This window comes from Mytilus californianus, unplaced genomic scaffold, assembly GCF_021869535.1.
Source record: "Mytilus californianus isolate M0D057914Y unplaced genomic scaffold, xbMytCali1.0.p SCAF_6, whole genome shotgun sequence".
Taxonomy (NCBI): domain Eukaryota; kingdom Metazoa; phylum Mollusca; class Bivalvia; order Mytilida; family Mytilidae; genus Mytilus; species Mytilus californianus.
This window is the reverse complement of record NW_026262712.1, coordinates 66,751,335-66,764,665: the sequence shown is the minus strand read 5'-3', so window position 1 is coordinate 66,764,665 and position 13,331 is coordinate 66,751,335. Positions and strand designations below refer to the sequence as shown.

At 31.9% G+C, this 13,331-nt stretch overlaps 1 long non-coding RNA gene across 1 annotated transcript in view; it reads right to left on the bottom strand.

Moving 5' to 3' along the window:
- Positions 1 to 9,289, bottom strand: part of LOC127706936 (uncharacterized) — a 90,299-nt gene extending 81,010 nt beyond the window's left edge. Inside the window, exon 1 of the long non-coding RNA XR_007984655.1 lies at positions 9,202 to 9,289. This is a non-coding gene — a long non-coding RNA (uncharacterized LOC127706936). The remainder of the gene's footprint in view (positions 1 to 9,201) is intronic.
- Positions 9,290 to 13,331: the final 4,042 nt, after the last annotated feature.

The window sequence follows — 13,331 nt, the reverse complement described above, 5'->3', positions numbered from 1 at the left end:
TGATGTTGTCCAGACTGGTACAGACGTTAATCTTCCAAATAAATCGGAAAATTATAAGCAAGACCACTAACATACAATGTTTGGAGGAAATTGTTTCCTGTTTGTCCATTGAATTGTCAAAAAGCATCAGTTATTCCATTCAAAACCAGACAATAAGCAATTGCAAAATGATTAATTATTATGACGTCCAAAATAATTAATAGATCGACGTTTTTGTCAATAACCCATTAGAGATGTTTCTGAAATTTATTAATGTTGAGCTAAATTTCAGTAACAGTTACCATTTATAATGTGATATTTTAAGTCTTATTTAATGTGATTTACAGTGTACAGTTTTACATAATTACACTAGTAAATGATATTAAGATTGAAATGGTCATTTTGATCTAAATGCGATTTGTAAACGGTTTTTTTTTTGTACAAATATAATAATTTTGGAAAATTCGGTGTGTTCTAACATTTTCCTTGCCTTCTAGTCAAAACTGTACAGTCATTTCCATGATATTGAATACCTATTATTTAGCACTGTAAATAATGGTATCTCATTACAGTGACTAAATTGAACTAATCTACTCCGCAAGGGAATTCACAAGACTTTAGCTTTTTATGAAGAGTAGTGTGTATAGATTGTTTTGTCTTTTCGTCGTTTTCCTTTTATAAATTTAGAAATTATAAAGACACTTAGGTTTCAACTCTCTCAGGCAAAGTTGACCTTAGATGGATTTGGTTATTATTTTTAGGTCATATTTTGGTCATATAGCGGCTCTTCAACTCACTGAAGAAATATCCAGAAAAGCGCTTTGGATGCATGAACCTTATAAAGTGGGTTTTTTTCAAATTTATTCGTATTTTGCTATGTTTTGTAGACTGGTGTGTTCGTTCGTCGTTTTTTGTTTTTTTTTTTGTTTTTTTTTTTGCTATGGTATTGTCAGTTTTTTTTCGATTTTTTTTTGGGATGATTTTTTATTGTCCTTTTGGTATCGTATGCATATATATTTCAATAACTGAATATACCGCAGTAAAATTTCTATAGCAATTACATGTAGGTCTTGAACAGTTTTTTTCCAATCAATTCAAACAAAATTAAAAGATGTACCAATGGGTACTAGTTGTACAACCCTTCTGACTGATTCTATTTACTCAAATGAAGCAGAATTAGACAGTGTCAGAAATCAAAACCAAGTTACATAACTCAAAAGCAATCAATCTGAATACAGATAAGAACAGATTTACAAACTATACTCGATTATCCGTGTCAATAAAAACATCACTAAAGGGTGTTTAGCTCGAGCAGTGTGAACAGCCTTATAACCGGGATACATATGTTTCTGTAATGGCTAGAATATCTTGCCTCGTATGCGCTTTTTATATTTGTTAAGAAGTCATAGACAATGATTGGTCTACTCCAGTAACTGAACGGAAGGTATTTTGCATGTAACTTCATAAAGTTGTGAAACAAATACCTAGTAATTGTTCACAAATTGATGTCGGCGAACATATTAACACTTTCGAACCAATGATACAAATCTGGTGTATGTGCACTCTTGATAGTTCTTACAAGTACAACAACACTAGATAGATTGTGAAATATACACAAGAACAAGACATATCGTAATTAACAAATAGACAAACATCAACCCAAGGAATTGATTGTAGAGTGCATTTAAAGTTCATGACGGAGATGAATGTTCAGTCTACACCTATCTGTAGCCGTTTCCTGTTTCCTCGTGTAATGGTTATCTATCCCTTCATAATGCAATATTCTTCTTTGTCTCCTATATACTTCTGTCATATTAATCTATCACTTCAAATGCAAGATTGTCTCATCAAAATGATGCAGACAGACAATTAGCAAATGGACAATGATGAGCATTTAACATTAATGAATAAATATCACGCCTGAAACATTGCTCTTGAAAAAAATATATAGAATATCTAATGCACTTTTCTCTTACTCTCCATTCCCTTCACAGTTAGCACAAATAATTATTTTCAATCTATACACAGGATTTTAGGAACGTGTTTAATCGCCAGTAAGCTTTATGGTAAAAGTTACTGAATCATTAATATTATATTTTTTGAATTTTGCATATTCAAGTTCGGTGAACTTAAAAGTGTCCCTTTGTTGATTACAGTTTACAATTGATTATTATAACTGAACATTCCATTCACCACTGCATTTATATTTTTCTTAAAAGCAATAAGCAAAAGTACATTATATACGTTGAGATTCATTTTGATAAGAATATGTATTCACATGACCCCATGCACTGCTCGCACTATCATTTGTTTGTTCAATAAACAATGAAATAGGGGGGAAACTGTAATTTGGTATATAATTTTGAAAGATTTTTAACATGCGTTATAATTTTCAAGTTGAACTTACAGCATATACTATCACATTTACATGTTCTGTAAACCAAGAAACTAGGGTCATACTGGTTATTTGCCAAAACAATTAAAATGTTCACATCATGATAAACATTCAATCTGATAAGTTAAGCCCTTTTCAACTGATATTTATAGTTTGTTCATTTGTTGTGCTGTTACACCACTGTCCCAGGTAAAAGGGGGGGGGGGGGGTGACACCAGCAAACATGTTCAACCCTGCCATAATTCTGTCTGCGCCTGTCCCAAGTCAAGAGTCTGTAATTCAGTGTTGTCTTTTTTTATCTGAATATCATATCTGCTTTTCGTTCAATGTTTTGTACATAAATCAGGCCGTTAGTTTTCTCGTTGGAATTGTTTTAAAATTGTCAGTTATGTTATAGTCGACTATACGGTATGGGTTTTTTCTCGTCGTTGACGGCCGTACGCTTCATATAATTGCTTACATCCACTTCATTTGAACTTTGGTGGATAGTTGTCTAATTGGCAATCGTACCACATCTCCTTTTTCTATATTACTAAGTTTCAAGTTATAGTGACTACAAATTTATCGTAAACTAACTTCAAACGTACCAAACAATTTAACCTGCCATGATACTGAACGGACGAACTTAATGACGCAGGCGCAGACCAGAAAACAGAATGCCTCTCTAATATCGTGGGTTCCATATACTGTACCAAGTCAGGATTATGGCAGTTGTTTTTCACTTGTTTCGTTACTTGAGATTGATAAATAACGTTTGATTTTGTCAATTTTTATAGAGTTTATCGTTATGAATTTGCCTTGGAGTTTGGTATTTTTCTTATACTTTTTTCCATATCGTAGGCTATATCCTATCATTAAGATATCCTCTGCTGGTGAACTATCAGTCCCCGAGGGTATCAGCAGGTTAGTAGTCAGTACTTCGGTACATACATGATTTATAACAAACCTTTCTAAAATTGTCCGTTTATAAATTTTGAAATTATAAAGAAACTATAAGATTTCAACTCCCTCAGGCAAAGTTGACCTTAGATGAAATTAGCTTTTTTTCATGTACTTCTTTGTCATATAGCTCTTCAAATGTTTCGGTTCTCATATATCCTCTGCTTTCAAATATTCGGCTTTGAACGAAGGTAAATCCAGAAAAGCGGTTCGGACGCATGAAATTAATAACGTGTTGTTTTCATTTATTATAAGAATACTATACTTGTATAAACTCTCCCTTTATATTATATATTTTATCATACATATTTTGTTTTCCTTTGCTTGAAACAAAACCTCTATGTAAATCACATGTCTGAGGATATGAGATAAAACGATTATTTTTAACAATATAATACTCCCTAAAAACGAATAATATAAATTCCCAATAATAGACGGTCAAACAGACCGCACCAATCACGAACAATCGACTCCTTCGAGAAAATGGATGAGCAAATAAAGATAAAACAGTGTTTGATTACACGAATGAATCTCAAAATCGACTTAAAGCAGTTGGATGAAAGACATTATTAAGCAGATTTCGGTTCTTCTTAATAAAAGTATAGAACTACAAGTACATACCTATACGTATAAAGAAACCTTCAACTTACCGCCATCGCGTCAAGTAAACGATTTGTATCGACAGTCGGTGATTTGGATGAAAGACCGACACGATATATTTTTTCTTTGACAAAATTTGTCAGTTACTTTCAAAATGGCAACCGTTTACACCGGTTCCCCGTCTTATAGAATAAACTTATTCTAATGTAAAAAAGTGACAGAGTATTGGCTAATAACAATAAATTTGGAAATTTATTGATTTAATTTTTTTTAAATATAACCATAGAAAATGATAACAAAAACAGTTTTGCGCATGCAAAAGTTCATTTCATATCTTAATAAAATCGATGTTGTAGGTTTCCTTGATGATGTTCATTACGGTCATGAAAATGATGTTCTAATAAATGAAAATCATTGCAAAATTTCCGACAATAGATTTACATTCTGCTTGAGGCAGATGCAGAAATAAATATTTACGACGGGATATAGGGGGAAATAAAACCTATATATAATCAAAGATGCATTAATGTCCAAATATTTGAAGAACTATTGCAGGAAATGTATTAAAATGAAGTTATTTTTGCACACAAGACGTCGGATAGGATTTCAAAAATAGCTTATTCAAAATAAAATACAAACAAAATATATTACATTATGTACACTTTATATGGGAATCGAATGAAAAATAATAGCAATGCAAACATTGATAGCGCAATGATGTATTATAATGGAAAGTTTTGTCCGTAACAAAACCATTAACTTTCAAAGTCATCTGAAATATAGGTAAACAAAGAACAGTTTTTAGAATTTTAACATTGTTAAAATTGTGTTAAAGGAACTGTGGAGGTGGACCGATTGATTGGTCCATAGTCTAATTAAGCCACTTCAGTGGGGTTTTCAATAACGCTTTAAATGGTCGAGAATCGGAATTCAAAACTTTTAGAACTTTTGCCAAAAATCCAAAAATGTGAATTACGTCATACTGCATTGTATTTCAATCGAAGTATTATATTCTAAAGCAGTTGCTATAGAGTTTGTTTTTTAGTAACAAGTTGCTTAAAGTTTCCCTTCTTTTGTACACAATTAGGTTTTACCTTGTGAAAAGCACTACTACGTGAAAAGAAAGAAGTTTGATATATAACTTCAGAGATCACTTTTTTAAACCTTACTGACCAAAATATTGAAAGAAAATGTAAAAGAAAGAGGAAGAAGTAGAAGAACGCATTCTTTATTTTAGTAGGGTAACTTGACTAGAAGTTGTCCAATTTCCATTGGAGCCCTCGAACAAATACTTCATTCAGTACGCATTCAAAAGAAAAATACAACCTACATAAATAAAATCATTCATTTATCAAAATGGCTACAATAATGAAAGTTTACGTATTTCAACAAAAAAAAGTAATATCATTGGATTTTATTTGTGTTACATAGCATTTCTAAGAAAATGATTGTAACAATGTGTTCTAAGACTTGAATAATTCTACATTACGACAATGTTTGTATTGTGACATCCCTCCGTATGCATTGACTTCAGGATAATGAGTAAACTCGTTACAGATACCAAGCTTAAAATTTTGTACGCCAGACGCGAGTTTCGACTACAAAAGACTCGCCAATGACGCTCGTACCAAAACATTAAAAAGGTAAAATAAAGTGCGAACTTGGAGAGCATAGAGGACCCAAAATTCCAAAAGATTTTGCTAAATACAGCTGAGGTAACCTATTGCTGGGTTAGAATTTACCAGACCGTTGGTATTTCACTCTTCTTTGATTTTTAAAGATGACACTTTTTAAAGAAAAAAAAAACACTTAATTTGTTGGAACAAAAATATAGCATTCCAACATAATTCTTGCTCTTTTCTGAAGTTTTGTGAATCTTTCATAATCTTTTTGTAATGCATTCCCCTAAACTTTACTACAATAGTCTGTATAAAAATAAGGTGGTATGATTGCCAATGAGACAACTATCCACCAAAGTTCAAATGAAATGTATGTTAGCAATTATAGGCAACCGTATGTCAGGTAAAAAATATACATTTTATAAGAGTTGGCAAACATAGTATTACTTTTAAGTTTATACAAAAGAGATATTATTATGAGATAATCTTACATGATATTATGAGATAATCTAACATGATATTATGAGATAATTTTACATATTATTAAGAGATTATCTCACATATACTATCAACATGTTCTTCCTATATTAAGTTTTCACTAATGTCAATTCCAGTAATTTAAAAGAATGAACATTTTCAACACGGATTTCGTTTAGGGTAATAAATCATACAGTTGTGTAAGTTTTTATTTTTAAATTAGTTTCATACATTTTGTTTTTTGCGCATTATGATTATGTGTTTATTTGCTTATTTTTATGTCTGTTTGTTTTTGTTGTTTCTATTTTGCCTGAATAAAAGAAGGTAAGGGGTATACGTGATAAGAACAGCAACCAAACGAAAAAAATAATCGTACAACATATACATGATAACATACAGGCTTCAACGCTTATATATACAGGTGTCAACCTCCAAATGGTCTCGAGTTTCAAAAAGTCGTTAATAAATTAATCAGAAACTATCAGAAATCTGCCATCTATGGCGGGCTATTTGCTTGTTAAATTTATATTGGAATATATTGCTTCCCATGATAAATCAAATAAATTGAGTTGTTATATAAAAAGTGTCTGCGTTTGTTAAAAAAAACCTTCTTATAATAAAGGTAAATAAGAACTAATGTCATTCTATACAGTTTGTAATGTAGGTGCCTTTTGTAGGCGACTATACGGTATTGGATTTTCTCATTGCAGAAGGCCGTAGGGTGACCTAAAATTGCTTACATCTATTTCAGATGGACTCTGGTGGATAGTTGTTTCGTTTGTTATCATATCACATTTTTTTTTCTTTTTGTAAAGAAAACTAAATAAAAGAATTACAGGAATTATCAAAAATAATCATAAACCACAACAACTCCCAACACCCGACTCCTCCAAAGGAATAGACTTCCGAACGAGTAAAACACAAAATAAAAAAAATGAACGATTTCTTTCGAAATTGACAGCACTAAATATACCCTATATTTCTGAAAATGCTGAAAACAAGTTTTTTTTATTATACTTCCACTGTCATGGTGAATGTTATTCTATAGTGTCTGGTAAACAGATAAAATCAACACTACTCTCTAGTCTTCCAATACATTGTATGTAAGCTTTTCTAAAATCCGGAAGGCTGATTGTAAAATGCCCGACGGTATCAATCGTTTGTTTAAGGGAACGAGATTCTCTAGAACAACCTGTTGAGCGATTGTCCCACACAACTTAAACAGTCCTCATGTTTTTTTTTCTTTTTTGTCGTTTTTCTTCTTGATCATGGTATTGTCTTGTGGTTGCTCTCTTAGTATCTTCTACCTCTGTTTTAGACTATGAATTATTTGTTGTTACACTAATTTCCAGACTGGTTCTTTCCCTTGCAACATACGGGTATCTGAGTCAGCCTTGTTATCAGAGCTAAACAGATAAAGGACAGGGAACCAGTTTACAATAATTTTCAATTCCAATTAAAATTGATCAGATCGGATACTTTTATTTGAGTATTTTTTAATTTAAAAAGGGTATATCCGAAAAGTATGGGCTTTTTTTAACTGCACGTGAAAGGTGGATACACAGTTTCAGTTAAAGATTACGTTCCGATTACACTGATCAAAATGAACGTTTGATGTGACATCATTTTTCACCTGAAAACATTTTGCTATTTTAAGTAAACACATCAGCTTTTTTATTGGAAGGTATAAAGAATAATAAATGAGCTTTTATCCGCTATAATAAATTATATTCCATCAAATTTATCCAATGTTAAGGTAATAAAGGATTTTAATATGCATCTAAATAATTTTATAAATTAAATGTGATTAGTTCCCGTTGATTTATTACACACGGAATTCTATCAAGGGACAGACGTTTGCTGTTAAAAAAACAAGGAAGCGTGGTATGATTATCAAGGAGAAAACTATCCACCAGAGGCCAAATGACGTGGATTAAAGCAAGCAAAGGTCACAGAGCATCATGTCATGGCTTACAGCTGTATGTAAATCAAATTAAAACATATTAATGAGTTCGATACCCATTTCTGGAATTACCTTATTAAGAACGCTAACAATAAAAAGTTACAAAAGCCATTGATGTATATGTACAATAAGTTAATAAGAATTGGCAATACGCTTAATAATCCAAATATTTGATGCAGATATATCTTTTTCTCGCGAGACTACTTTTATACGTAGATGCATATAGACACAGCCGTTTCCGGACAGATCTAAGCAAAAAGAAACAAAAACTCTAACTCTGTGTTGTATATAGATGAATGAGCACATTGGTATAATTACCCACTCTGTCGTTTTTCAATGTATTAGAACATTATTATTTACAAGTGACATATTCATTTGAAACTGGACTAAACGGATTATGTTGTCCGACAGTCAACGCCCATGGGATCGATCTTAAATAATGGTAATGTTAAGAAAAACATTTTAATATGCTGACAGCCACATCACATATCGTCATTAATCTATAAAATAATTGGAATTTCTTTAAAGAAAATATCACAAATATCACATTTACTTTTTTTTCGATACCTATTCCACAAAGGAGACAATTTTTATGCTTCTTGAAAGTTTTTTCTTAGTTTGAACACTTTGGAATGAGGTCAATTGTTGAGGAAAAAACTGGAATATACTGCAACAATGACATTGTGTAAACTGTCATTTCATAGATGTGAATCTTGTAATATTACAACATTTTCATTAGTCATTAACAAATCTGGTTTAGTACAAATCACACGATATGAGGGTATCCATAAGTAAGAAGATGGATTTTTTCTGATTTAAAATACTGCATGGGGTCAGCTATTGCAAGATTGGCAAGACGCCGTCAAATGAAATTACGAAAGTCCTAAGCATGAAGAACGATTCGGTCATAAATTAAATAGCAAATAAGTAATCACTGCGGATGTAGATTAATACCTACATTTGAAGAAAATTGGGTAAAATTAGACTGAAACTTTGTATAAGAGTATAATTCTCAAAGTTTTTACGAAAACTGATTACCAATTTAAATTAACGCATATCGTATATCTGATTTACTCATTACATTTGCATTCAACAATACAAATATGCTTCTAAAATATGTTAATGAAAAGAGCTTACAACTTTTATTTAGTTTTATGTAGTGACAATTCATTGAAGATATTAGCATTGAACATCTATAGTTACAAAATACAAAAATATGTCATCTTTACCTTTTATGGTAATCTTATTAATCCAAATCATTCAGTCCTGTTTATAAATCAGTCTGTTTCTATTCCAACATACTATCTTCATTTACTATTTGAATTCGTAAAGCAATCATCATATTTATCGAAATCTACGAATCAGAAACGTGCACCCTTAAATACAGCAATTTCCGATTTTCAGAAGAAAAATGTCTTATTTTGCAATTGATATGATAAACTTGACGATTTAATCATTCAAAATAAAGTTAAAGGGTTATTGATTATGTATATTTTAAAGTGACTCATTTTTGTCCTTTTCAAGGGGGGAAAAGCTTTAATCATATTTAGAAATATATTCTGAAAGAATTTTACCGAACCGATAACAAAATTGAAATAATATCAGAAGTAAATCAACCAATAAGACACAATAATCATTACGAATTGTCTATTAAGATAGGTCTCAACCCCCTTTTTTTACCTCAATGTTTTTTTAAAATAATAGTTAATAACTAAAGCCAACAAGAAATACCCAAAAATGACAACAAAACCGATGCAAAAACAACATTACTTAGTCTATTTTAGGCATAACTGTGATGGTTCAAAATGTAAAAAAAATAAAACAAAAAATACGGACGATTCCAACTTTGTCATAACAAACTTCCCTTTTTATATGATGAAATTTCACATATGAATCCTGCTTGTAAAAATACACCATAAAATAAAATAAAAAGAAGGGGTAACCGTTTTAGATTTTGAGTTAACAGCTGTTGAAATAAACGACATGATATGCCAACAATACAAAGAATATGTAAGGAAAATTTTACATTTTCAGAATTCTCCTTTTTATTTGTCGACAGATTTATTTTATTGATACACGATTCAAAAATGAACGACGAATCGAATTGTTTTGTGAAAAGAAAATCTTTAGCAACCATGCTAGTTTTCAGCTATATCCATTATAAGTTAAAAACTTAGCGGAAAATGAAAACCTAGTGGCTGCCTACAGTGACGTCGTCACAACTTATAACACTATAAAGGTGGGTTTATACGGTACGATTTTCGATCCGATTTCCATTCGAATGTTTACCTATAATGTCGTTTCGACAAAAATCGCGTCATGTGAACACTAAAATCGGTTGTCGTTTGGTTAATCAAATGGAAAATCGTATCGTCGAGTGCACAGAAAGCTGTACGATTTATATGGGCGACGGTATCAAATCGGATGGAAAATCGTATCGTCGAATGCACAGAACGCTACATACGAATCTTTGACAAAAGAAAAGACTAATACAGAATCAACTTGTGTTAAAAGCGACTTCCAGCAAGATCAAGGATGAGAGGGGTCGGAAAATTTGTGTTTTTCGATTTTTTGATCGTGTCAGTAACCTGTAACTGTTAGTCAATTAAAGGAAGCCTGTACACAAATAGTTGTGATTGCTCAGCAACAAGTTACCATATACGATGACTGATTTGATTAAAACGTCGTTTCTAAACCATCTTGACGGAATATATACATCCGTCTAAGTGGTTTACAAAAATGTCTCAAAGAGTCAACTTTTAGAAATTATTCACCGCACAGATGTTTAATTGTTTAACAAAACGTTACAGCTTTGTTGTATTTATACTACACAAACTGTTTCGGCAGTGATTGCTTTATGAAGTCACAAGGATTTATGGGTTTCAAAATTGCATGCACTCATCATTTAACTAATTTAACTTACTGCACTAAGGAAAGTTGACTTTAACATTTGAATTTCGTTTATGTGGTGTTATAGGATATAAGTTATTCAAGAATTCATGAATAATTGAAGGTGGTGGCATTTAAAATGCTATAACTTTGTAATTTGCGAAGATACTAAGACAAAAAAGAATCATTATATTAAAGGAAATGTAGTCAGAAGATGCTGCTAAGCACCAGTAAAATTACCATCACAGACAGATTAGTGAATGAACATCTTTGAACGAAATTAAATTTCGAGATGCATCATATATGCCTTATTTCAATAGATTCAAATACAGTAAAATCTCTTGATTTAGTTTTAAGGATGTTCGCTCCTCTTGTTTTTGATTTTTTGCTAGATATTCGGAATTCTCTGGTTTTATCCATGTACATGTAGTGCCATTAACAATTTTGCCCGCTAACCCCTTCTTTTCTTTTCATAATTTTATTATATATAGTTTAAAAAGCCATATTTGAAAATCTTATAAAATCCTTCGTTGTTATTTTTTCATTGTTTTTGAAAGAAAAAGGTGCCAATGTTAAATGTATGAAAAATCTAGAGAGAGTCATTTCCTGCCAAATTTTCAATGGCTTATATCTCGAAAACAAGCACACGGACCCTTCATTTTTATCTGCTTTTTTAGTTCCTTTATCTATATACTATCAATTTATAACAGTCTTTTAAAAAGCTTATTATTTTGAAACAGAGTAGCGAACATCCTTAAATGCAAAGTTTTGGTTCCGAGCATAGTGTATGATTTTTTTTAAATTTGCATGAGGCAAACTTAAGAAAGAGTGTGGAAACTAAAATGGACGGCTTGAAGGACAGACGGACGGACGGACGGACGGATGGACGGACGGACGGACGGACGGACGGATGGACGGACGGACGGACGGACGGACGGACGGACGGATGGACGGCGGACGGACGGTCAATGATAACACTTAATGCCCCTTCGCCTACGGCGGGGGCATAAAAAACACGCCCACTGACCAAATATTAAATATACGCGGTTTCCACGTGTTCGCTTGTAACCAATTATACTCCAAGAAGTGTATAGGAGGTAAGATAAATTTGTATATGAACTGAGACAGGAGCCTGTTATTCAGTGGTTGATGTTGGTTGCTGCTATTCATATTTGTTTTTCGTTTATATTGTTTTATCAAAAATCAGGCCGTATGTTTTTTTTTTAATTGTTTCACATTTTGTCATGTCAGGTCATTTATAGCTGACTATACGGTATATATTTTGCTCATTGTTGAAGGCCTTACGATGATCTATAATAGTTGCTTAAATCGACTTAAATTTGACGCTGTTTGATAGTTGTCTCATTGCCAATCATTTCAAAAGTCTCCTTGTTTTAAAAGTCTGTACACTAAATCTTCAATTAGATATAGATGACATTTAACGTAAATAAACTACCTACGAGACACACATACCCTCACCAACAGACAGTAGGGGACAACTTCAAAAGTTGTGTCATTCAAACACACAAGCATTCCCGTGCCAAGTCACTTAAACTTGGTGACTGAATCTATCCTAACGAACTTGAAACAACACATACAACAGCTGCAGTAAAATCTGCCTCATAACTTGATTTCCAAATTTGCAAATCAACATTGAGGGTAATTCAGGACAAGACTTAACAACACGTTTCTCAATTGTCTCAATCGAGAGACGAAAACCTTGATGATTCCAGTTAGAACACGTTTTGCACTTTGTGAGCTTGGACATACTACTAAATTTTGTCTCTGTATATTGTGAAATGTTTATCGTCTTTTACAAGTAGTTCGAATTATTGGAGATGTAGTGTATACGTCAATGAGGCAAAACGACAAAAAAAAAATAAAAATTGACTAGTATCGTTTTTTTGTTTGTTTGTTTTTTTTTTGTTATCATTGTATCCTATAAGAACTAATCTTGTATTTTAAACGACAATTATGATCTCCATAAATATAGAAAAGCTTGCTCTGTATACTTTGTTAGCTGAAATTTTGAGAAGCAACTTCTGTATGGGTTTTTTCTCATTATTGTCTATAATTGCTAACATCCACTTCATTTGAACTCTGGTGGATACTTGTTTCATTGGCAATCATTTCCCATCTTCTTATTTATATATTGAAAACCGTACGAATAAGTTATAATTCGATCGTCCTTGTAATTTAAATACAGGAAAACATATATAACAGAGAGTTGAAATAGAAAATAATTTGTTAAATCTGCGGGAGCACCTAAGTTCAACCCCTGTTTTCAGAAGGGTTTGTGTTACTCTGTCTCCATTTTTTGTATAGTTTTTGTAGAGAGCTGTTTGTCTTTTGGTCGCTTTTCAGTTGATTTTTTTTTTTGCATGATTTCGTCTGTCTCTCTTTCACTTTATGAATTTTTATTTCCCTTTGGTTTCTTCCACCCTTTAATGTAATGTTATCAAAAGACAAT